The sequence below is a fragment of the Chiloscyllium plagiosum genome, unplaced genomic scaffold, assembly GCF_037043375.1.
Source record: "Chiloscyllium plagiosum isolate Xiang-an unplaced genomic scaffold, Cpla_swu_hap1 HiC_scaffold_16, whole genome shotgun sequence".
Lineage (NCBI taxonomy): Eukaryota > Metazoa > Chordata > Chondrichthyes > Orectolobiformes > Hemiscylliidae > Chiloscyllium > Chiloscyllium plagiosum.
This window is the reverse complement of record NW_028270154.1, coordinates 12,284,664-12,310,272: the sequence shown is the minus strand read 5'-3', so window position 1 is coordinate 12,310,272 and position 25,609 is coordinate 12,284,664. Positions and strand designations below refer to the sequence as shown.

Sequence of the window (25,609 nt, the reverse complement as noted above, 5' to 3'; positions counted from 1 at the left end):
AATGGATTCATGGTCATCATTAGACTCTTTAATTCCAATTTTTAAAAATTGAATTCAAATTTCAGCATCTGCTATGGTGGAATTCAAACCCAGGTCCCCGAACATTCTCTGGATCTCTAGGTGTACAATCTAGTGATAATAATACTACTAGGCCATCACTTTCCCAGTATGTCCTACAGTTCTGAAAGGTGCTATTGAAATGAAAGTTCGTTTTCCTCCAGGTGCCTCCACTTTCATCACATTGAACTCTATCTGCTGCCACGTTACCAGCCATTTTCCCTGCTGGGCTTTGCAACTTGCTGCTGCTGCTATTTGGGTGTCACACAACTTGCTTTCTGCTTGCAGGTGCAGCCACAACTTAGAGACAACCAGCAGTCGTCAAAGTGAAATGCTCAAAGGCATTTCAAAGATGCATCGTTTGACACTGAGCCACGCAAGGAGATACTAATCCAGGTGAGCCGAAGCCTGATTATTGTCAAAAGGAGACCAGAAGTTGAAGCTTTTTGCTGAGACTAGGACACAAGAAACAGACTTGAAAAAAATTGACAGAGTGCGAGATGAGGCTGGCTGGTTGGCCGGAGCACAACCAAAACAATCCCATTTCTGAGTTCAGGCAGGTAGACTCTGATTTGTTGGGATGTTACCATGGGAATGCAGAAGAAATCGGAAATCTTTATGACCCATTATTCCCAATGAACAGGGTGTAAATATCTATAAAATTCATTTTATTTACATAAAACGGAGTCTGGGGTGCCAATAGCTTCAAGCGCATCCAACTTCATCACACTGTGAGCCTGACTGATTATTTTAAACAGGTTTCGAGTTTAATTCTTAACACATTATTGGACTGTCTAATCGATATTTACTAAATGATTTACAATGGCAGAATCACAGCTGGTGGTGGCCAAACTCCCCTGAGGCCTGATCAAAGTCATAGGTTTTAAGGGTCATTTTAACAAAGGAGAGAAAGAGGATTGATTAAAATTGGGTAGATATGCAAGAAGCTGGAAAGGAAGGAGTACCAAGATTTCAGAGGGTTGTTGGGCTGGAGGTAGTTACAGACCCATTCTGGAGGGTGGGGGGTGGAGTGGGTTTAAACAGAAGAATGGTTAAGAGCTGGAACTATTTGTTACTTTTCTTGGCTGTTTGCATTGCGCAGAAGCTAAGCTCCATCCGCATCTGAGCATCAACATGTCCCATAAAGAATAGGTCCATGACCCACCCAATGTAGAAAAGCAGTAATTGCTTTTGTTGCTAGGGAATGTTGCTATGGTGTGCATCATGAATACCAACAATAGCAGTGTCAACTAGTCATCAGACTGAAAAAGATAAAGTGTCATTAATGTGCTCAGAACATCAGTACTTTCCTAATACAAGGCATTACATAATTGCAAGGATGATCAGATAAGTAACAGTTATTGAATCTTATTAGTGAAAAATGGGACTAAGTGTTCCAGGGAGCCTAAGGGGAGATACCATTTACTCTTTGTACTAAAACCGCTTGATTATAGATTGGTGATAATTGCATTCCATTATTGACAGGGCATTAACTGAAGATGTTGCACATTCACCACGATGTGGAGGCCAGTAGGTCACGTGTAAATCTTCCAAATAATCTGAGGCACAGTCACCCAAAGAGCAGGTGCCGACTCACTCACAGGTTCATGAATGATACAGCCCAAAATTAAACAGTGATCCAATTAGTTTCCACACCCCCTGCCCTCCACCTCCATTATCTTTTTCCTTTCAAGTATCTATCAATTCTCTTTACACAGTTACGGTCAAATCTATTTTCCCCATCCTTTCAGATAGTGGATTCAATCATTTTCTTTCTCCTGCTTTTCAAAAGTGTATCTATTCATGAGCAGCACTGATAAGGCCAACATTTAGAGTCCTATTTACCTGTGATTCCACTTTCAAGGAACTATGAATCTGCACTCCAAGGTCTCTTTGTTCAGCAACACATCCCAGGACCTTACCATTAAGTATAAGTCCTGCTCTGATTTGCTTTTGCAAAGTGCAGCACCTTACATTTATCTAAATTAAATTGCATTTGCCACACCTCAGCCCATTGGCTCATCTAATCAAGAACCTATTGTACTCTGAGGTAACCTTCTTTGCTGTCCACTCTAGCTCCAATTCTGGTGTCATCTGCAAACTTACTAACTGTATCTCCTATGTTCACATCCAAATCGTTTATCAAAATAAAGAAAAACAATGGACTCAGCACCGATCCTTGTGGTATACCACTGGTCACAGGCCTCCAGTTTGTAAAGTAACCCTCCACCACCACCCTCTGTCTTCTACCTTTGAGCCAGCTCTGCATCCAAATGACTAGTTCTCCATGTATTCTATGTGTTCTAACCTTGCATACCAGTCTACTATGAGGAACCTTGTCGAACGCCTTACTGAAATCCATATAGATCATGTCCACCAAGCTGCCCTCATCAATCCTCTTTGTGACTTCTTCACAAAACTCAGTCAAGTTAGTGAGACACAATTTCCCATACAAAAGCTATGCTGACTATCGTTAATCAGTCCTTGCCTTTCCAAATACATGTAAATCCTGTCCCTTAGGATTCCATCCAACAACTTACCCACCACTAATGTCAGTCTTTAGTTCCCTGGCTTTTCCTTACCATCTTTCTTAAATCGTGGTACCACGTTAGCCAACCTCCAGTCTTCTGCCACCTCACTTGTGGCTATTGATGATACAAATATCTCAGCAAGGTATTGTCCATCCCTAATTGCCCTTGAACTATGTGGCTCAGTCAACCTCTTCAGAGGGCAGTTAAGAATCTGGAGTCACATGTAGGCCAGGTACAAACAGCAGATTGATGTCAGTAAAGGACAGCAGTGAGCCAGATGGGTTATTACAAAAGTTAATGGTATTGTCATTGTCTCCATTACTGCGACCAAGGTGAAAAAAGAGAAAGAACTGTGGATGCTGGAAATCAGAAACAAAAACAGCAATTGCTGGTAAAACTCAGCAGGTCTGGCAGCACGTGTGGAGGGAAATCAGAGTTAATGTTTCAGAACCAGTGACCCTTCCTCAGAACGGATCTTGTCCTCTTTAACATCCTTCCTGCATTTACCTCCTGATGAAGGACTTATGCCCGAAATGTCAATGCTCTTGCTCCTCGCCTGACCCGCTCTGCTTTCCCAACACCACACTTTTTGACTCCAATCTCCAGCATCTGCAGTCCTCATTTTCTCCTGCATTTACCCTGTCTAGTCCTGTTAAAATTGTATAGGCTTCTGTGAGATCACCGTCATTCTTCTGAAATCTAGCAAATAGAGCCGTAACCAATCCAGTCTCTCTTCATAAAGCAGTCCTGCTGCCCCAGTAAACCTTTGTTGTACTCCCTCCATAGTCAGAGCATCTTTCCTCAGATAAGGAGACAAAGCCTGTACACAATACTCCAGGTGTGGCCTTACCAATGCCCTGTATAATTGTTGCAAAACATCCCTGCTCCTGTATTCGAATCCTTCACTAACAGAGGACAACATATTATTTGCCTTCTTCATCACCTGCTGTACCTTCACGCTTACTCCCAATGACTGATAAATGAGGTCACCCAGGTCTCGTTGAGGCCAACAATAGAATGTTTTCAAGAAGGTGTTAGATATAGATCTCAAGGCTAAAGGGACCAAAAGAGAAATCTGGAGCAGTTGGATAATCAGCCACAATCATATTGACTGGGATAGGAGGCTTGGATGGCCAAATGACCTACTCCTGCTCCATATTCCTGTGTAAATTTAATTCAAAATGCAGAGTTTGGGAAGAGAGAGAGAGAAAGAGAGAGATCCAACTGAAAGCAATATTTCAAATGTTGACTTAGCTTTTCCCTCTAGGGCTGGGCTGGGTTACATGTTTTTAGTGGAGCTAAAATTGAGGGCTCCTTTTGCTCTCACCTGACTATCAAATCAAACATCACATGGCTAATTAGTGGCAGACAAGGGAGAGATTGACCAATGGCCAATTAAAGTAGCAAAAGGGCAGTGGGCTCCATGACCAATCAGGACTGAATGCTGCAGGAAGAGGGGTAAATGCTGCAAACAGGAATTTAGTCACAGCTACAAGTTTTGTGGTCCCTTCCAGGCTAACTGTCTCTTCACATTTTGCTGAAGGTTACAAAACTCTCGGAGATAAGTTATTCACATAAAGCCAACAGACTTTATAGTTTGTGTGGGCAGTGGTAGCTGGGCCAATATTTATTGTTCAGAAAACAGTTAAGAGTCAACCACATTGCTGTGGATCTGAAGTTACATGGAGTTACCAGACCAGGTAAGTACAGAGGATTTCTGTCCCTTATAACATCAGTGAACCAAGTAGTTTGTTGCAACAATTGACAACGGAGGCTATTGCAATAACTTTTGTATTCAATTCAAATTTTAATAATTTATTTCAGAGGGATTTGAATCCACATAGAGTTAGAGAGATGTACAGCATGGAAACAAACCCTTCAGTCCAACTTATCCATGCTGACCAGATATCCCAACCCAATCTAGTTTCACCTGCCACCACTCAGCCTATATTCCTCAAAACCTTTCCTATTCATATACCCATCCAGATGCCTTTTAAATGTTGCAATTGTACCAGCCTCCACCACTTCCTCTGGCAGCTCATTCCATACATGCACCACCCTCTGCGTGAAAAAGGTGTTCCTTAGATCTCTTTTAAATCTTTCCCCTCTCACCCTAAACCCATGCCCTCTCGTTCAGGACTCCCCCACCCCAGGGACAAGACTTTATCTATTTATCCTATCCATGCCCCTCATGATTTTATCAACCTCTATAAGGTCACTCCTCAGCCTCTGACGCTGCCGGGGAAAAGAGCCTCAGCTTATTCAGCCTCTCCCTGTAGCTCCTGGATTACTAATCTGGTGACTTTCCCAGTAAACCACAATGGGGAGAAAGTGAGGTCTGCAGATGCTGGAGATCAGAGACGGAAATGTGTTGCTGGAAAAGTACAGCAGGTCAGGCAGCATCAGGAGGTAGAGTGTAGACATTTCAGGTGTAACCTTTCTTCAGTCATGGCCCTGGTAGCAGACCCTGATGTCACGTCATCATCGCTGGTGTAAAACACTTCCAGGACGGACACCTGAAAATTGTAACGAGCAACAGGAAGTTGTTTGGGCAGCTAACAAACCCAACAACTCATTAACCAGACATTTCATAATGGTCGGGCATTCGATTTCCTGTTGTAATTTTGGAAACTTCTGTGATAAGATTGTATTCCTGAGCCAACAACCTCTATTTTACTCCAAATACTTAAATATCTGTACCTAGGTATCTTGTACCTAAGATGGTGCTATTGCAAACGTTTCAGTGCATTTCATTCATCTGAGTCCACGTGACAATAAAGCCAATTCATTTCTATTCACAGTGTAGTTTATAGTCTCATAGGAACTGGGTGTCTCACTCAATCTGTGACTGTAAAGTCATAATGTCAGTCTTGCAATGCAGTATTTGTATTGGAAACTACATGTAATAATTTACCTTGATAGGTATTAACATATAAGGCCCTGAAATTTGCAGACAGAAAGAACATGTTGTGATAGTGTAAACTTGAGAACTTTAATAACTGTATATGGATTGAAAGAATCAGTAATAATTCTGTTTGGAATAAACTGTTAAGAGACAAGAACAAACTGTTATACAGGAACTGAAAGCAATTAGCCATGCTTGGGAAAAGAAAGTGTTGAAGCTACATAAACTAAACCTTTTAACACTGGCTGTCTTATGCTACAAGGGCAAATGATTGCTCTGCTGAAGAATTGAAGGAGTTAATTGCAGGAAAGTCATGTCTTCAAGCAGACAGTTATTGCCAAATGTAACAAGGAACAGAAAAACTACTTCTGATAAGAAGATAAGCTGCAGCTTTGATAGATCCAGAGGAGTGGTTCATATTGTGGATGAAAATTTCTAAAGGATCATCAACAAAGTCACACCGTAAACTTGAAGGACAGAAAATACTAGAAGAATTCAACTACAGGATTCTTCAATGGCAGAACTTCAAAGACAATACTGCATCAGAATTGAACCATGGACATCCTGAGACAGTCACTGTTTGTTGGAATCATAGCTAAATTCCATCACTAATCAGGTAATAGCCACATTGGATTGCGAGGTTTAATTTGCTTTTTCGAGGGGTCTTATTTTGGTTACTACATGCCATAAAGTTGAACTAATTGTTTCAGTCTTTGATTGTGAGACTTCTTAATAAGTAGCCAAATTGCAGGGAACTTGTGGTAGCTTACCCACAACAACGTACAAGACTTGTAACCATTTTAACTTAATGAAGTTGCCATTCTCTTGGTTCACTTCCCAGTTCTGACCAGTCAGAGTCAACTGCAAAATTTAACAAATGGTATCTGGGACATTGTCTGTGAGGAATGATTCCATGAGTATGACTATGCCAGGCCGTAGCAATAATACCACTAGGCCATTGCTTCCCTTTAACTACTGCCTGCTGGAGCAAGTTCCACATGTGTAAAAATATTAATTAATGGTTCTCATTTGATGCTGGCCAGTCAGCAGTTCGTCAGTTTGTTAGTCAGCCAGTCAACTATGAATGTTACATAACAGCAATACAAGTAGGCATATAGCACATCAGGGACGTCTTACATTTTTAAAATAGGGCAGCACAGTGGCACAGTGGTCAGCACTGCTGCCTCACAGCGCCATGAGACCTGGGTTCAATTCCCGCCTCAGGCAACTGTGTGGAGTTTGCACATTCTCCCCGTGTCTGCGTGGGTTGCCTCCGGGTGCTCCGGTATCCTCCCACAGATGTGCAGGTTAGGTGAATTGGCCACTCTAAATTACCTGTAGTGTTAGGTGAAGGAGTAAATGTAGGGGAATGGATCTGGGTGGGTTGCTCTTCGGAGGGTCGGTGTGGGCTTGTGGGGCCGAAGGGCCTGTTTCCATACTGTAAGTAATCTAACCTAATCTAATTTATTTAAGAGAGTTTAGACATTGCTGGCTGGGTCAGCATTCATTGCCGATCCCTCGATGCCCTTGAGAAGGTGAAGATTGTTCTCACACCCACAGTGCTGTTATGGTGTGAGTTTCTAGGATTTTGAGCCAGCAACCGTAGTGACTGTACAATTCGAAGCCAGGCTGGTGAGTGGCTTGGCGGGGAACATGGAGGGAACAGTAATGACATGGATCTGCTGCCCTCGTCCTTCCAGGGGGTAGGGATCACAGGATTACAAGGTGGTTTCAAAGGGGGTTTAATGGGTTACAATCTACCCTTCTCTGAATAAAGAAGTTCCTCCTGAGCTCCCTGTTGGATTTATTCATGAGTGTCTTTTGTAATAGCCTCCAGTTTGGATCTCCCTGCAGAAAGAAATGATTTCTCTGCATGTTTCCAGCACTTTCTTAGCAATATTAATTTACTTCTGCCATCTCTCAAATAAAAGATAATGCGATTGAAGAGTTGCACAAGGCAGAAACGATCCTATAAAGTGGAAAATATATTCTGTGCTATAATGGAGTAGCTTGGAGCTTGTATAAACTTTGCGTGATCACGGTAACTGATTTAAAGAATAATTACATTCAGTGTTTACAAGAATTAACATGAATCATAACAACTGCTGAATGCTCTTTTTCAATTTCCTGATACTTGCCACTTGTGTGTGCATTACATTCAGAACATAATCATGTCTAATTATTACAGATAATATGTAAATAGCTGTCAGGGTCAGTTGGTTTTGGCAGATCCGTGTGCACACATTGTTCATCTAACACCTACACTCTAATTGTCAGGTAACTCAATTACCAGGCACCTCCTGAAAGGGATTGGTTTGAATTATAACTCTGGGTTTGGATGGCAAACTATTCACAAACTAAACACTGTACAGAGAAACACTTTGAAACAAACATCCGAGGATTGAAACATTAATGCTGTAAAACATCAGCAATCAATCAAACTTGAACAGCACTTTGCAGCCGAGTTAACATTTTACTAAACTCTTCTAAGGTGATTTTTCTATAGTGTTATCAAACAAAACCTCATGAAAGAGACGGTCAAATGACCAAGTACTCGGTCAAATAGACAGGTGGTAAGGAATGTTATCTAAAAGAGAAAGACAAACAAAAAGATTTCGGGAGGGAATTCCAGTGTTGGGAGCCCCAGGCAGCTGCAGGCATGGCTGCCAATGGTGGAGTTGCTAAAATCCTGGACGTTCAAATGGCCAAATGTGGATATCTTGGAGGCTGTGGAGCTGCAGGAGATTGCAGAGAGAGGGTGGGGTGAGGTCAGGCAGAGATACCAAAAGAAGAATAAGCACTTTAAAACTGAGGCCTTGTTTAGCCAGGAGCCAATTATTTCTTCCTTGCTATGCAGCAGAGAGACCATCATGCCCACCATGGTTCTATTACTTTGAGCCAATCTCTGCCTCTTCCCCATATCCCTGCACACCATTTTTATCCAAATAATCATCCAGTGCCCCTCTTAAATGCCTCAACAGAATCTGCCTCCACTCACTTCCAGACAATGGTTTCCAAATCCTAAATACTCACTGGGTGAAAACAATTCTTCTCACATCAACGTTGCTTCATTCGCATGTCACTTCAAGTCTAAACCTTCTTATTGGTATTTTCTTCAATCAGTGGGAACAGCTTCATCGTATCCAGCCCATTCATGGCTTTGAAAATCTCTATCATATCTTTTCTCAACCTTCTTCTCTCCAAGGAGAACAACCCAACTTCTTCAATCTAACCTCAGGACTGACATTCCTTGTTGCTGGAACCATTCATGTAAATCGCTTCTGCATTCTCCCTCCTATACATTTCCTGTTAATGTGCTGCCCCAAAATATTCCAGCAGAACTTGTACAAGTTCAACATCACCCCCTTGCTCTTGTATACTACGTCATTATTAATAAAGCCGAGAACACTGTGCGCTCTTGCCACTTGTCCGACCACCTTCAATGATCTGTGCACGTTTACACCAAGGTTCCTTCGCTCCTGCACCCCCTTTAGGATTATTTATTTGATATTGTCTTTCAATGTCTTTCCAACTAAAATACATCACCTCACACCTCTCTGTAATGAACCTTACCTATTACCTACCTGTCCACTCCACCAACTTGTCTCTGTCCTTCTGGAGTTATACACTCTCCTTCTCACAATTTACAATTCTTCCAAGTTCAGTGTCAATTTTGAAACAGTCACCCACACATCAAGATCCAGATCATTATATCCATCTAGCTCCACGGAGTTCCATGGTAGCCTGTTTGAAGGTTTTCAATGAGCTGGCATCAATAGGAAAGCAATTTCTTGTCAATTCAGAGTGAGAAGATTTTTCTGACATCTGAAAGTTTCCATTTTGAGCTGGATCCTTCAAATTCTACACTTATGTACTTAACTGCACAGAGTTTAAATATTTATATAATGGAATGTCTGCATGTACTCAACTCAAATCAGTCACAGTTTTTCATTTGTTTGCATCGTGGGAGAGGCCAGCAGTTATTGTCTGCCTTTAGATGTCTGGAGAAGGCAGTGGTAACCTACTATCTTAAAGTGCAGCAATCCACGTGGTGTAGTTCGGGCGGGACTTCTAGAATCTTGACCCAGCAACACTGGAGGAATGGCATTATATTTCCAACTCAGAATGGTGTGTGATTTGGAGAGGAACTTGCGGGGGGGGGGGGGGGGGTGTTCCTATAGTATCAGCTGTCCTTCTCTTTTTAGATGGTAATGGCCAAGGGTTTGGAAGGTGTTGTCTAAGGAGGCTTGGTGACCTGCTGTCTCACATCTTGTCCATGATACACACTGCTGCTACTGTGTGTCAGTCATGAAGGAAATGAATCAGTCAGACATTTTGAGGGTTGTTGGAACTGCACTCATCCAGGCAAGTGAACACCCTCTCTCTGCAATCTCCTGCAGCTCCACAGCCTCCAAGATATCCACATTTGGCCATTTGAACGTCCAGGATTTTAGCAACTCCACCATTGGCAGCCATGCCTGCAGCTGCCTGGGGCTCCCAACACTGGAATTCCCTCCCGAAATCTTTTTGTTTGTCTTTCTCTTTTAGATAACATTACCAATCCATCTAACACATCTTTGAACTGTGGGAGGAAACCCATGCAGACACAGGGAGAACATGCAAACTCCACACAGCCAGTTGCCCGAGAGTGGAATCAAACCCGGGTTCCTGGTATCGTGAGGCAGCAGTGCTAACTACTGAGGCACCAAGGCTCCCAGACACATACACACAAACACATACACACTCACTCACACAGACACACAAAACTCATGCGACATCTTTGATGCTCTTTTTTATGCCTCAGAGAAACAGAGAAAACAGAAGCAGGAGTGGACCATTCAGCCCTTCGAGCCTGCTCTACCATTCAATCAGATCGTGGTTGATCATCCGACTCAATCCCCTGTTCCCACTTTCTCCCATACCCTTTGGTCCCTTTAGGCTGAAGAACTATATTTAGTTCTTGAAAATATTCAACATTTGGGTCTGAACTACTGTACTTTCTATCCTAGAGAATTCCACAGGCTCTTTACTCTCTGGGTAAAGAAGTATGTCCTCATCTCAGTCTAAACTGAAACGATAACCCCTGGTGTCCACTGGCATAGTTTCTGGTTGGTACCACAGTGGACATTAGGAGATGGCTTTCCTCCTCACCCCAGGCACTGAGAGAACAACTATTTGGTCCACTTGAACCTTGAGGCCTCACTTGTATCTAGTTGCTGTTCCCTCAGCTTTGGCCCTTAAAACGATCTGATCGTTATCACATGGTTGTTTGTGGGATCTTACTTGGCAACAATTGACAGCTGCACTTCCTACATTATGACAGCAACTACACTCTTAAAAAAAATTGTTGCTTTGACCAAATCCTGGAAATCATGAGAGGCGGAATGGAAGACTTTCTTTCGCTCACTGAGGACGGTCAGTGAGTCATAGAAATGTACAGCACGGAAACAGACCCTTCAGTCCAAAACGTCTGCGCTGTATCCTAGAGCAATCTAGTCCCATTTGCCAGCACCTGGCCCATATCCCTCCAAACCGTTCCTTTTCATATACTCATCCATATGCCTTTTAAATGTTGTAATTGTACCAGCCTCCACCACTTCCTCTGGCAGCTCATTCCATACACGCACCGCCCTCTGCGTGAAAAAGCTGCCCTTTTAAATCTTTCCCCTCTCACCTTAAACTTATGCCCTTCCAGTTCTGGGCTCCCCCAACTCAGAGAAAAGACCTTGTCTATTTACCCTCTCCATGCCCCTCATGATTTTATAAACCTCTATACCCCTCAGCCTCCGACGCTGCAGGGAAACAGCCCCAACCTATTTAGCCTCCCCTTATAGCTCAAACCCTCCAACCCTGGCTACATCCTTTTCTGACCTGCCTTGATGCCGGAGCTGACCCATTTATTTGTTTTCAACAATTCTTAAAAAAAGAGACGAGTGTTTCGGCTGAGACCACTCTCTTCACATGCCTGGGTAAGAAAACAACCTCACCAGAGCAGGAAGCCATGGTGATAACAGCATCATTTAAACTGTGCACGTCATCAGCACAGAGCTTGAAACTCATTAAAGCAATATTAACAGGTATTCCTGCTCAGGAACTGGTTGACCTTTAATTCTGTGCCTTCTGTTGTTCAAAGTTCCAAAGCGTTGGTTCCAGGACGGCCTCATTATTGCATGAACAATTCCGATGGTTTATGAGGATTGAGCTCTAATGAGCTTGGAGGCTGGTGAAATTGGATCATTGCAAGTGCAAAAGACTGGAAAGCCCCCAGTGTGCTGCTATCATGCGGCCAGTTGAAACGTCTGGCTTCATGTCCGCTCATGGAGACTGCAGTATAGAAGGGTGGAAGCCGTGTTGTGCCAGTACAAATAACAACCCTCAGATCTGGGCACCGTGCCTTCAGAGGGATATTGGGAAAAATGCACCGCAGATGCATCAGAAAGATGTTTCAAACTGACAACATTTCATCAGAACTCCAATGTTAGGTTTTCTCAAGCTGGAGGAGTGAGACACTTCTTTAGGTGAAACCGGAATGGGAAACACGGTTGACTTGATATACAAGGACAGGCTGGCTAGGTTGGGACTTCTCTTTCCTGGAGCGCAGGAGATTTGAGGGGTGACCTTATAGAGGTTTATCAAATCACAAGGGGTGTAGATAAAGTGAATAGCAAAGGACTTTTATCTAGGATGGGGGAGCTTAGAGGGCATAGGTTTTAGGTGAGAGGAGAAAGATTGAAAAGGGACCTGAGGGACAACCTTTTCACACAGTGATTCATATGCAGAATGAACTACCAGAGGAAATGGTAGATACCAGGACAGTTACAACATTTAAAGATGTTGGACAGATACATGGACAGAAGCAGTTTAGAGGGAGATGGGCCAAGCACAGTCAAGTGGGACTGGTTTAGTTTGGGAAACTTGGTTGGCATCGGCAAGTTGGAACAAAGGGTCTGTTTCCGTGCTATGTGATTCTATGATTCCATGATCAGCCATGATAATATTGAATAGTGGAGCAGGCTTGAAGGGGCTGAATGGCCTACTCCTGCTGTTATTTTCAGTGTTTCTGTGAAATGTTGCCTCTGTTTCTCTCCGCAGAGAGGCTGCCTGACTCGCTGTGCATTTCCAGCACTTTCTGTTTGTGTTTCAGGTCTTTAATATCCCCAGTATTTTGTTTCTGTATCATGAGAATGGTGCTGAGGTTTTAAAATTTCACGGTCAGATTGTACATATTGGTTTGATATCCATTGAGTATATAAGATTGTGGCACAGAGGCAGTGTCCCTATCTCTGAGGTAAAAACAATGACTGCAGATGCTGGAAACCAGATTCTGGATCAGTGGTGTTGGAAGAGCACAGCAATTCAGGCAGCATCCGAGGACAGGCAAAATCGACGTTTCGGGCAAAAGCCCTTCATCAGGAATAAAGGCAGAGAGCCTGAAGCGTGGAGAGATAAGCTAGAGGAGGGTGGGGGTGGGGAGAGAGTGGCATAGAGTACAATAGGTCAGTGGGGAAGGAGATGAAGGTGATAGGTCAGGGAGGAGAGGGTGGAGTGGATAGGTGGAAAAGGAGCTGGGCAGGTCAGACAAGTCCGGACAGGTCAGGGGATCGAGTTTCTGGAGGTTAGAAGCTAGGATGAGGTGGGGGAAGGGGAAATGAGGAAACTGTTGAAATCCAAATTGATGCCCTGGGGTTGAAGTGTTCCGAGGCAGAAGATGAGGCGTTCTTCTTCAATGCGTCTGGTGGTGAGGGAGCGGCGGTGGAGGAGGCCCAGCACCTCCATATCCCAGAGGATATGGAGGTGCTGGGCCTCCTCCACCGCCGCTCCCTCACCACCAGACGCATGGAAGAAGAACGCCTCATCTTCCGCCTCGGAACACTTCAACCCCAGGGCATCAATTTGGATTTCAACAGTTTCCTCATTTCCCCTTCCCCCACCTCATCCTAGCTTCTAACCTCCAGAAACTCGATCCCCTGACCTGTCCGGACTTGTCCGACCTGCCCAGCTCCTTTTCCACCTATCCACTCCACCCTCTCCTCCCTGACCTATCACCTTCATCTCCTTCCCCACTGACCTATTGTACTCTATGCCACTCTCTCCCCACCCCCACTCTCCTCTAGCTTATCTCTCCACGCTTCAGGCTCTCTGCCTTTATTCCTGATGAAGGGCTTTTGCCCGAAACGTCAATTTTGCCTGTCCTCGGATGCTGCCTGAATTGCTGTGCTCTTCCAGCACCACTGATCCAGAATCCCTATCTCTGAGTCAGGAGACCTGGGTTCAAGTCCCACCTACTCCATGTACATGCCATAATATGTCTGATTAAAAATATTGAGGAACTATTGCCTTTGGTGGGAGGTGGAGTCCAAAGTGAGGGGTTGGAACACAAAAATTTGAACCAAAGACAACTCATGGGAGTATTGTCAGGAATCATACCTAGTATAAATTTGGAGTACACTTCCTCAAAACATGAGAGGCAATTGAAATTGTTTTTGGGTCTTACATGTTATGGAGCCAAGGTGGGTGCATGGAATTAAGAATTTGATCAGCCATAATCTAACTATATGTGAGGAATTAGCTATGATCTAATTGAATGGTGGACAGAACTTGATGGGCTGAATGGCCTACTTCCACATTTTGTGGTCTTATGGAGGAGCTGAAAGACCTCTTCCTGCATTCAGGTCATGTGCACATTATTTTACTGCAGGAGATTAGACAAGTGAAATAAATAAGTTCATAAGTCCAGTAAAATGTTTCAAATATTAGCTCCTTTGATGTCTTCAATGTATTTTATCCTCTCTGATACCATTAGCGGAGGGAGCAAACCAAGGGTCACACAGAAAGGAAATTGCCTTAATATAAAGAATACCCTGTGAATGTGTCACAGCTAAATCATTCAGCTCAAGTAGTGTTGGAGTGAATGAATGTACATAACTGATGAATTCTTCAAGTTTTGTCAATTTTCGACTCCTAGTCAAGGATGAGAGACAATATTGAATGTTCCCGTTACATCTGGTACATTGTGTCTCGAGCTCATTCCTTCACATTAGGCTATGGGAAGTGAAAGAAAGACCAGATTGCAAATCTTACAGCTCATTGTTTAGATAATGAACACATGATTTTCATATTAAATCTTGCAGAAAAGACAGTCCCTGAAGCTTTTTATCTTGCACTAATAGTGACACTAATAACCAATTTAAGACAATTAGTCAAACTTATAACATGGTACTTTTACACTTACGAGAAGTGTTATACATTTAGAAACAGGAACCCATTCTCTGCAAACTAAAGGAATATATTCGAGCTTTGTGTCTTGCTTGAGCTACCAAGGGGCTTGGGGAGTCTATACTTCCTGCTTTTCCTTCCATGTGCCAATATTTCATCCATTCAGGGTCAACTAGCTAACCAGTCAGCAATTGTTTTCTCTCTGGTATAAGTTGTTGGGATCACTTGAAATTTGGCTTTCTTGCTTTTATCATGCTGAATGCAAAATGTCCGTCTCTTTTTAACAGCATTCAAGTTCTGTATTACCAAGTCCTTTTTTTGTAATATTCATCTGAAAGAAGAGTGGGTTTGGAGGGCAGAAACTGAGATTGTTAAAGTAGTGGTTGTGTTTTTTGTTATCCTGGAATGTGGGCCAGAATTTGATGTCTTTGAACTCAGTCAAACTACATTGCTCTGCTTTGAGAGTCATATGTAGTCCAGGCCAGGTAGAGATGGCAGATTTCCTTCCCTATACACCATTAGTGAATCAGGAGAAAAAAACACAGGAATGCTAGACAAACTCATGTATGTCTGGCAACATCAGAAACAGAATTAATGTTTCAAGTTCGATGACTCCTCTTTGGTATGTTGTAAACTAAATGTGTCTATGTCAATCGATGATAAATAGTCTCCTATCATGAAACGACAGGTTGTTCTGCTATAACACACATTTTGTTAATACAAATTTGCTATAACACAATTGATGAATTGGGGACAATGTTTCTGTTACATGAATGTTTAAAGCGTGTATTAGTTATAATGCGATTCTAGCCCCATTAGTTTAAACGATGCTGCTATTACACAATTTTCTTATAACATGGGATTGCACGAGAACGGAACTACCACGTTATAGCAGAACTGACTATAACTTTATCTGTCAGATTTATTCATTAAATTTAAGCTTCACCTGAAACCATGATGGAAGTTGGACTCATGTCCTCAGTGCATTGTCCTGGGCCGCTGGGTTACTGAGGCAACCACATTACCAGGACACCATCATCTCCCTCCATATTATGCACACAACTCTCAACTATTGGTTGTGGCAGCAGTTTTCACATTCTCACTGTCCTCTGGTGAAGATCTTTCTCCTTAATTCCCAACTAGATTTATTACTGACCATCTTATAGTGAAGGCTGTTCACTTTGGGTCAGCTCCCAGGGTTTTACCTGACAATTAATCAATCAAACCCTCTCATTCTCCTGGAAGAACTGCCTCTGGTCACCTCTCAGACTTCTCTCTTATAGTGAATGAGAGTCCAACCTTGTTCAGTGTTGCCTAGCCAGTGTAAACTGTTACCATTCCTGAAGATCTCTGTTGCACCTTCTCCAATGTCTTGTGAGACACAAGGCCAGAACTGAGATCCCCAGCATCACAGAAGCCGGTCCTAAGCCAATTCAATTCACTCCTTGCTAAATCAAGAACTTGTTGGATACCCCAAACACAATGGGCTTTCACAATATACTGAAGACTTGTTCTAGAATTTACCATGCTACTCAACCAAGCTGAGTCAAAACATGTGGTGCTGGTAAAGCCCAGCCGGTCAGGCAGCATCTGTGGAGCAGGAGAGTTGACGTTTCGAGCGTAAGCTCTTCATCAGGAACCTTCCTGCTCGAAACGTCAACTCTCCTGCTCCTCAGATGCTGCCTGACCGGCTGGGCTTTACCAGCATCACACTTTTTGACTGACCTCCAGCATCTGTAGTCCTCACTTTCTCCCTGATCAACAAAGCTGTTGGCCACCCCTAATTGCCCCCGAGAAGCTGACAATGAGCCACATCTTGAACCGCTGCAGTCTATAGGATGTTGATACACCAAGAGTACTTTAGGTAAAGAGCTGTAAGTACATGACCCAGTGACAATGAAGGAATGCTGATATAGTTCCTGGAACAAATGCTGATCTAACCTGCAATGTTGAGCACCCATGAACACACATAAAAACTGAGTGAACAAAGGTTGTGATTTTATTATGATATCTCTCGAACACTATCCCTCTAGAAAGGGACCTTAGTGCTTGGTTTGCTACTTCCCAATTACTGTATTAATCTGCATTGCTATGTTTAGTGACTTGTGTGTCTGAGAATGGATAAAAATAAGATATAAAGAGCTGCATGAGCTTACTTGCATGAACAAGCCTAAAGGCAGTGCCTAGGGAAGAGGAGGCCCTGTTATAACAAAACTTTAGGCATTGCTATAATTAAAGTCTCCTGGGTATCAAAGTAGTGGTGTCTAATTACATCAAGATTGACTGCAAGGCAATTTTCAACACACATTAAACAGATAAACAGATTGTCTGAGCTACAATGTAGGGTTCTCACATCCAGCTTGTCAGAGAATGCATTTATGACTTGATTTTCTAATTTCATACAGTTTTGATCGGATGTGGGGCTGGAGTTGGAATATCATACTGACTGTATGCCAATTCTCTCTCGAGTCATTGCAAGATAGAGACATGAGGAGGGCATTCGGTACTTCAAGCCTGCTCTGTCATTCAATTAGATCAAGCTTTGGTCTGCAAAGCTCACTACCACCAGGGGTCCACCTCACGTCACATCTGAGGATGTATTGTAAATTAAGAATTCCTATTGCACTTTTTGGGTGGATAGTCAAGGTCTTTACCCCAGGGTGGGGGAGTCCAGAACTAGAGGGCATAGGTTTAGGGTGAGAGGAGAAATATTTAAAAGGGATCTACGGGGTAATTTTTTCACGCAGAAGTTGATGCGTGTACGGAATGAGCTGCCAGAGGAAGTGGTATAGACCGGTACAATTACAACATTTAAAAGGCATCTGGATGAGTACATGAGTAGGAAGGATGTGGAGGGATATCGGACAAATGCTGGCAAATTGGTCTAGATTAATTTAGGGTATCTGGTTGGCGTGGACTGCTTGAACTGAAGGGTCTGTTGTGCTATTCAACTCTAGGACTCGATGTTACTTTCAGTACTGCGGGGCACTCCTAAGCTCTTGATAGCCAATGATGCAGTTTTGAAGCATAGTCACTGTTGTAATTTCAAAAATGCCACAGTCAATCTGTGCACAGCAAGATCCCACAGACAGCAATGTGAGAATGATCAGATCGTCTGTTCTAGTGATAGGTTTAGACAGATACATCGGCCCCAGGAAGAGTTCACCTCTTCTCTGAAGAGCACCAAGAGATCTTTAACACCCACCAGAGAGAGAAAACATCTCCTTAGTTTAAACGGCATGTCCACTTTGAGTGGGAGCTGAGCCCACAACATGTGAAAGAACCACAGCTAGCAAGTGAAGGAAGGATTACTTAACAACTCAATTAGCATTAAATGACTGTCAGGATGATAGACTGAACATGAGAATAGTTTCTTTTTCTGTCTGGCAACTGTTCTTTCCCTTATTTGTTCACACTATGTGGACAAAGTCAGTATTTGATGTCCATCCCTAATTGCTCTTGATCTGAATGCCTTGTTCAGCCATTTCAGAGGGTGGATTAATGGTGCTGGAAGAGCACAGTAGTTCAGGCAGCATCCGAGGAGCAGTAAAATCGACGTTTCAGGCAAAAGCCCTTCATCAGGAATCAAGGCAGAGAGCCTGAAGCGTGGAGAGATAAGCTAGAGGAGGGTGGGGGTGGGGAGAAAGTAGCATGGAGTACAATAGGTGAGTGGGGGAGGGGATGAAGGTGATAGGTCAAGGAGGAGGGTGGAGTGGATGGGTGGAAAAGGAGATAGGCAGGTAGGACAAGTCATGGGGACAGTGCTGAGCTGGAAGTTTGGAACAAGGATGAGGTGGGGAAGGGGAAATGAGGAAACTGTTGAAGTCCACAATAATGCCCTGGGATTGAAGTGTTGCGAGGCGGAAGATGAGGCGTTCTTCCTCCAGGCATCTGGTGGTGAGGGAGCGGCGGTGAAGGAGGCCCAGGACCTGCATGTCCTCGGCAGAGTGGGAGGGGGAGTTGAAATGTTGGGCCACAGGGCAGTGTGGTTGATTGGTGCGGGTGTCCCGGAGATGTTCCCTAAAGCGCTCTGTTAGGAGGCGTCCACTCTCCCCCATGTAGAGGAGAACACATCGGGAGCAACGGATACAATGATTGATATTAGTGGATGTACAGGTAAAACCTTGATGGATGTGAAAGGCTCTTTTAGGGCCTTGGATGGAGGTGAGGGAGGAGGTGTAGGCGCAGGTTTTGCAATTCCTGCGGTGGCAGGGGAAGATGCCAGCATGGGAGGATGGGTTGTAGGGGGCACGTGGACCTGACCAGGTAATCACGGAGGGAATAGTCTTTGCAGAAGGCGGAAAGGGGTGGGGAGGGAAATATATCCCTGGTGGTGGGGTCTGTTTGGAGGTGGCGGAAATGTCGGCGGATGATTTGGTTTATGCGAAGGTTGGTAGGGTGGAAGGTGAGCACGAGGGGCGTTCTGTCCTTGTTACGGTTGGAGGGGTGGGGTCTGAGGGCAGAGGTGCGGGATGTGGAAGAAGTGCCGTGGAGGCCATCTTTAATCACGTGGGAAGGGAAATTGCGGTCTCTAAAGAAGGAGGCTATCTGGTGTGTTCTATGGTGGAACTACTCCTCCTGGGAGCAGATATGGCGGAGGCGGAGGAATTGGGAATACGGGATGGCATTTTTGCAAGAGGTAGGTTGGGAAGAAATGTAATCCAGGTAGCTGTGGGAGTCGGTGGGTTTGTAAAAAATGTCAGTGTCAAGTCGGTCGTCATTAATGGAGATGGAGAGGTCCAGGAAGGGGAGGGAGGTGTCAGAGGTGGTCCAGGTAAGTTTAAGGTCAGGGTGGAATGTGTTGGTGAAGTTGATGAATTGCTCAACCTCCTCGTGGGAGCACGAGGTGGCGCCAATGCAGTCTTCAATGTAGCGGAGGAAGAGGTGGGGAGTGGTGCCGGTGTAATTACGGAAGATCAACTGTTCTATGTAGCCAACAAAGAGACAGGCATAGCTGGGGCCCATACGTGTGCCCATGGCTACCCCTTTGATCTGGAGGAAGTGGGAGGATTCAAAGGAGAAATTGTTAAGGGTGAGGACCAGTTCGGCCAAACGAATGAGAGTGTCGGTGGAAGGGTACTGTTGGGGACGTTGGGAGAGGAAAAAACGGAGGGCTTGGGGGCCCTGGTCATGGCGGAGGGAGGTGTAGAGGGATTGGATATCCATGGTGAAAATGAGGCGTTGGGGGCTGGGGAACCTGACGTCTTGGAGGAGGTGGAGGGCGTGGGTGGTGTCTCGAACGTATTTGGGGAGTTGCTGGACTAGGGGGGATAGGACAGTGTGAGGTAGGTAGAAATGAGTTCAGTGGGGCAGGAGCATGCTGAGACAATGGGTCGGCCAGGCTGGTCAGGCTTGTGGATCTTGGGAAGGAGATAGAACCGGGCAGTGCGGGGTTCCTGGACTATGAGGTTGGAAGCTGTGGGTGGGAGATCTCCTGATGTGATGAGGTTCTGTATGGTCTGGGAGATGATTGTTTGGTGATGGGGGTGGCATCATGGTCAAGGTGGCGGTAGGAAGAGGCGTCCTCGAATTGGCGTTTGGCTTTAGCGGTGTAGAGGTCAGTGCGCCAGACTACCACTGCGCCCCCTTTATCTGCTGGCTTGATGGTGAGGTTGGGATTGGATTGGAGGGCTGCACATTGTGAGGGTGAGAGGTTGGAGTGGGGGAGGGAGGTAGACAGGTTGAGGTGGTTAATGTCCTGGCGGCAGTTGGAAATGAAGAGGTCGAGTGCGGGTAATAGGCCAGCGCGGTGTGTCCAAATGGATGCAGTGTGTTGGAGGTGGGCGAAGGGGTCCTTGGAAGGTGGGCGGGAGTCCTGATTGTGAAAGTAAGCTCGGAGGCGGAGGTGACAGAGGAAGTGTTCGACGTCACGGCATGTATTAAATTCATTGATGCGTGGACGGAGGGGGATGAAGGTGAGTCATTTGCTGTGGACTAATCGTTTGTCCTCAGTGAGGGGGAGGTCTGGAGGGATGGTGAAAACTCGGCAGGGCTGGAAGCTGGGATCTGGTGTGGGTGTGGAGCTGGGAGTGGAGACGGAGCCGGTAACTGGAGTGGGTGCGATGGTGGGGGGATTGGAGTGGAGTCATGAGCAGGGGTGGTGTTCCCCTCACTGTTCTGGGGGCCGGGAATGGTGACAGTGGGATCTGTGGGGGGCGTGTCAGCAGAATGCAGATGAGTGGCATTGGTGGGGGCGGAAGTGGTGGCAGACACGGCGGTAGGGGTGGCGGAAGTCACTGAGCGTGTGACATCAGCGATGATGTGAGGGGCGGAAGTGATGTCACGTGTGATGCATGAGGAATTGTGAGGGGTGGAAGTGGTTGTGGGAGTGGCCATGATGGGGGTGGAAATGACATCATCAATCAGCGTGGGGGTGGCAGCTGCACCAGCCGCATGGCCAATGGCGTCCAAGCAGTTCCAGAGGCCGGGGGAATCTTCTGGAATGTTTGAGGAGCGCTGGTTATGGAGGTGGGTGGATAAAGGTTTGTTGTACTTACAGTTTTTGATGTTTGAGATGGAATTGAAATATTGTTTGTTGAGAGTATGAATTCTCCTGAGGATGTAGTACAGAGTGGGTCCTTTGCAATTCTGAGAGAGTGTGGCCCTCAGCTGAGGCAGGGCAGACTGTAGAGAGGTTAGGTGCCGGCGCATTGCTGCAAGCGTGGAGCGGAGGATCTTGAAGGAGAACTGTTGCTGGTGATTTTGATTCTGTAGTCTGTACTGTTTGTCCTGTTCGAGTCCGAACTCTGCTGGTTTAAAGGTGGTCCGGAGTCCGTGTGAAATGAGTTGGTTATGGAGGCAGGCACTGAGGAAGCAAATGTGGCTGTGGTAGCGAGTTTGTTTCAGGACATGGTTGAAGAGCTTCAGGGCAGAGGAAATGACCTGGGAGTTGCAGTGGGAGAGAGACTCCCTGAGATTCTTGTCGAGAAAGGAGGAAAACTTTTTCAGGGCAGGCATCCTTGCAAGAGGATTCGCAGTAGGATTAAAATTAACTAGGTAAAAACAATGACTGCAGATGCTGGAAACCAGATTCTGGATTAGTGGTGCTGGAAGAGCACAGCACTTCAGGCAGCATCCGAGGAGCAGTAAAATCGATGTTTCGGGCAAAAGCCCTTCATCAGGAATAAAGGCAGAGAGCCTGAAGGGTGGAGAGATAAGCTAGAGGAGGGTGGGAGTGGGGAGAAAATAGCATAGAGTACAATAGGTGAGTGGGGGAGGGGATGAAGGTAATAGGTCAAGGAGGAGGGTGGAGTGGATAGGTGGAAAAGGAGATAGGCAGGTAGGACAAATCATGGGGACAGTGCTGAGCTGGAAGTTTGGAACAAGGATGAGGTGGGGGAAGGGGAAATGAGGAAACTGTTGAAGTCCACATTGATGCCCTGGGGTTGAAGTGTTGCGAGGCGGAAGATGAGGTGTTCTTCCTCCAGGCGTCTGGTGGTGAGGGAGCGGCGAAGGAGGTCCAGGACCTGCATGTCCTCGGCAGAGTGGGAGGGGGAGTTGAAATGTTGGGCCACAGGGCAGTGTGGTTGATTGGTGCGGGTGTCCCGGAGATGTTCCCTAAAGCGCTCTGCTAGGAGGCGTCCACTCTCCCCAATGTAGAGGAGACTGCATCGGGAGCAATGGATACAATAATTGATATTAGTGGATGTGCAGGTAAAACTTTGATGGATATGGAAGGCTCCTTTAGGGCCTTGGATGGAGGTGAGGGAGGAGGTGTGGGTGCAGGTTTTGCAATTCCTGCAGTGGCAGGGGAAAGTGCCAGGGTGGGAGGGTGGGATGTAGGAGGGCGTGGACCTGACCAGGTAGTCACGGAGGAAATGGTCTTTGCAGAAGGCGTAAAGGGGTGGGGAGGGAAATATATCCCTAGTGGTGGGGTCTGTTTGGAGGTGGCGGAAATGTCGGCAGATGATTTGGTTTATGTGAAGGTTGGTAGGGTGGAAGGTGAGCACCAGGGGCGTTCTGTCCTTGTTACGGTTGGAGGGGTGGGGTCTGAGGGCGGAGGTGCGGGATGTGGACGAGATGCGTTGGAGGGCATCTTTAACCACGTGGGAAGGGAAATTGTGGTCTCTAAAGAAGAAGGAAAACTGGTGTGTTCTGTGGCGGAACTGGTCCTCCTGGGAGCAGATATGGCGGAGGCGGAGGAATTGGGAATACGGGATGGCATTTTTGCAACAGGTAGGGTGGGAAGAGGTGTAATCCAGGTAGCTGTGGGAGTCGGTGGGTTAGTAAAAAATGTCAGTGTCAAGTCAGTCATTATTAATGGAGATGGAGAGGTCCAGGAAGGGGAAGGAGGTGTCAGAGATGGTCCAGGTAAATTTAAGGTCAGGGTGGAATGTGTTGGTGAAGTTGATGAATTGCTCAACCTCCTTGCGGGAGCACGAGCTGGCGCCAATGCAGTCATCAATGTAGCGGAGGAAGAGGTGGGGAGTGGTGCCGGTGTAATTAGGGAAGATCAACTGTTCTACGTAGCCAACAAAGAGACAGGCATAGCTGGATCCTCAGACAGCACTTTCCAAACACATGACCACTTCCATCTAGAAGGCAAGGACAGCAGGTACATGGAAACACCACCTTCAAGTTCCCCTCCAAGCCATTCACCATCCTGCCTTAGAAATATATCAGCCATTCCTTCACTGTCGCTGGGTCAAGATCCTGGAATTGCCTCCCTAATGGCATTGTGGGTCAACCAACAGCGGGTGGACTGCAGAGGTTCAAGAAGGCAGCTCACCCCCACCTTCTCAAGGGGCAGCTAGGAACAGGCAATAAATGCTGACCCAGCCAGCGACACCTGTATCCCACTAAAAAATAAATAAATTCATCCAGAGGCCTGGGGTTACTGGAACATAATATATTTCCACATATATTACATAATTCCTGAAGCATTTGGAGTAATGATCTAATGATGATCATGAAATTGTTGTCAACTGTGCAGAAACCTACACCTGGCTTTGGGATAAAGAACTGCGAGCCTTCCCTGGTCTGGCCTACATGTGACTCCATATCCACACCAATGTCATTGGCTCTTAATTATAACATGGGCAATTCGAGGCAATAAATGCTGACCTTGACAGCAATGCCAAATCCTGTGAATTAATATGAGAAAACATTGTCCGGAAATTGATTTTTGTTACAGCTGCCTTTGAGGAGGCGGTGGTGTGCTGCCTTCAGTGGTTAATGTTACCTCTGTTTGTGCACGGTGTTAATAGGGTCGTAGTTCTGGGTTTTCACCCAGCAATAGCGAAGAAATGGTGATACAGTTCCAAGTTAGGAGGATAACTAACTATGAAAGGGCCTTATCAAGGGCAGCATTCCTGTGCACATGTTGTTCTAGGTGTGGGGGTGGTGGGTGGCTTAATTTATTCATTAACAGGTGAGGGTGTCACTGGCTGGGCATGCATTTATTGTCCATCCCTAATTTGCCCAGAGGGCAGTTGAGAGTCAACCACATTGCTGTGGGCGGTAGTTTTTCTCCCTAAAAAACATGAGTGAACAAAATGGGTTTTTCCAATTAGATTACTTACAGTGTGGAAACAGGCCCTTCGGCCCAACAAATCCACACCGACCCGCCGAAGCGCAACCCACCCATACCCCTACATTTACCCCTTTTAACTTAACACTATGGGCAATTTAGCATGGCCAATTCACCTGACCCGCACATCTTTGTGACTGTGGGAGGAAACCGGAGCACCCGGAGGAAACCCACGCAGACACGGGGAGAATGTGCAACCGCCACACAGTCAGTCGCCTGAGTCGGGAATTGAACCCGGGTCTCTGGCGCTGTGAGGCCGCAGTGCTAACCACTGTGCCACCGTGCCGCCCGATAATTGACAGTGGATTCATTGCCATCATTAGACTCTTAATCCCAGATATTTATTGAATTCAAATTCCACCATTGTTCAGTTCTAGCCTGGATCCCCAGGCCATTACCTGGACCTCTGGATTAACAGCCCAGTGATAACACCATGAGGCTTTCACCTCGCCTGGAAGTTGCAGGTTTGGAAGGTACTGCCTGTTGGCCATATATGTTGCCATTATTCTTTCAAGAGATGTGGGAATTGCTGGCTATTACCCTTAAACTGAGGGGAATGCTGGGCCCACTTCAATGGGCTGTTGAGAGTCCACTGTGGGCCAGGGGTGACCAATAGGCCAGACTGGGTAAGGATGGTAGACTTCCTTCAATACAAGAAAATGAATGAACTAGATGACTCTTTAAGGCAAACAACGATAGGTTAATCGCCATCACAACTGAGGCTAGCTTCTATTTTGAGATTTATGAATTTAATTCAAATTTCTTACTGTTATGATGGAATTTGAACTGCATCCCTAATGCTGGACCTCGAGATATTTTTCTTTCATGAGTTATTCCAGCATTATTTGTCCCTCCCTCATTCCCCTTACCCATCCAGTGACATTACCACTATACCCCCCTCTCATTGTCCACTTTTCCTTCTTACATTTTCCTAATTAGCCTCTTTAGAGATGTTATTAAACTCCTCTGGAGCAAGTTGGTTTTAACCAAGATCTCCTGGCTCAAAGGCAGGGACACTACCACACATGCATTATTCTAATCTCAGTGTGCAAGCTGGCTCTAAGTTTCTTTAAAGCAATATTGAGGGCGATCTCCCGATAAACTAGATACATTAGATTTGTACATGGGTTTACCAAAACATCCTCTCACAGTTGTTTTGGATGGTAGAATCATAGGTTGGGTTTTTTATTTGTTCACTTGATAACCTACAATCTTCCTTACAATGATTTGAACAGGCAGGAAAATTCTATGCTGTCAGATACAACAGCGGAAATCTCCCAGCCAGGAACAGCATCACATTCTGCAGCACTGAAGGAAGCCATTCAGCCCTGTGCTGAGTCCTATACAGAGCAATCCAGTTTGAAATATGCA

The 25,609-nt window shown here is 45.4% G+C and overlaps 1 protein-coding gene and 1 pseudogene across 2 annotated transcripts in view; both read right to left on the bottom strand.

Moving 5' to 3' along the window:
- The window catches only part of LOC122556983 (calcium/calmodulin-dependent protein kinase type II subunit alpha), a 258,438-nt gene that overhangs the window by 105,677 nt on the left and 127,152 nt on the right, over positions 1–25,609 (bottom strand). The gene's annotated exons all lie outside the window — the stretch shown is intronic.
- Positions 16,913–24,741, bottom strand: LOC148147479 (uncharacterized; annotated as a pseudogene).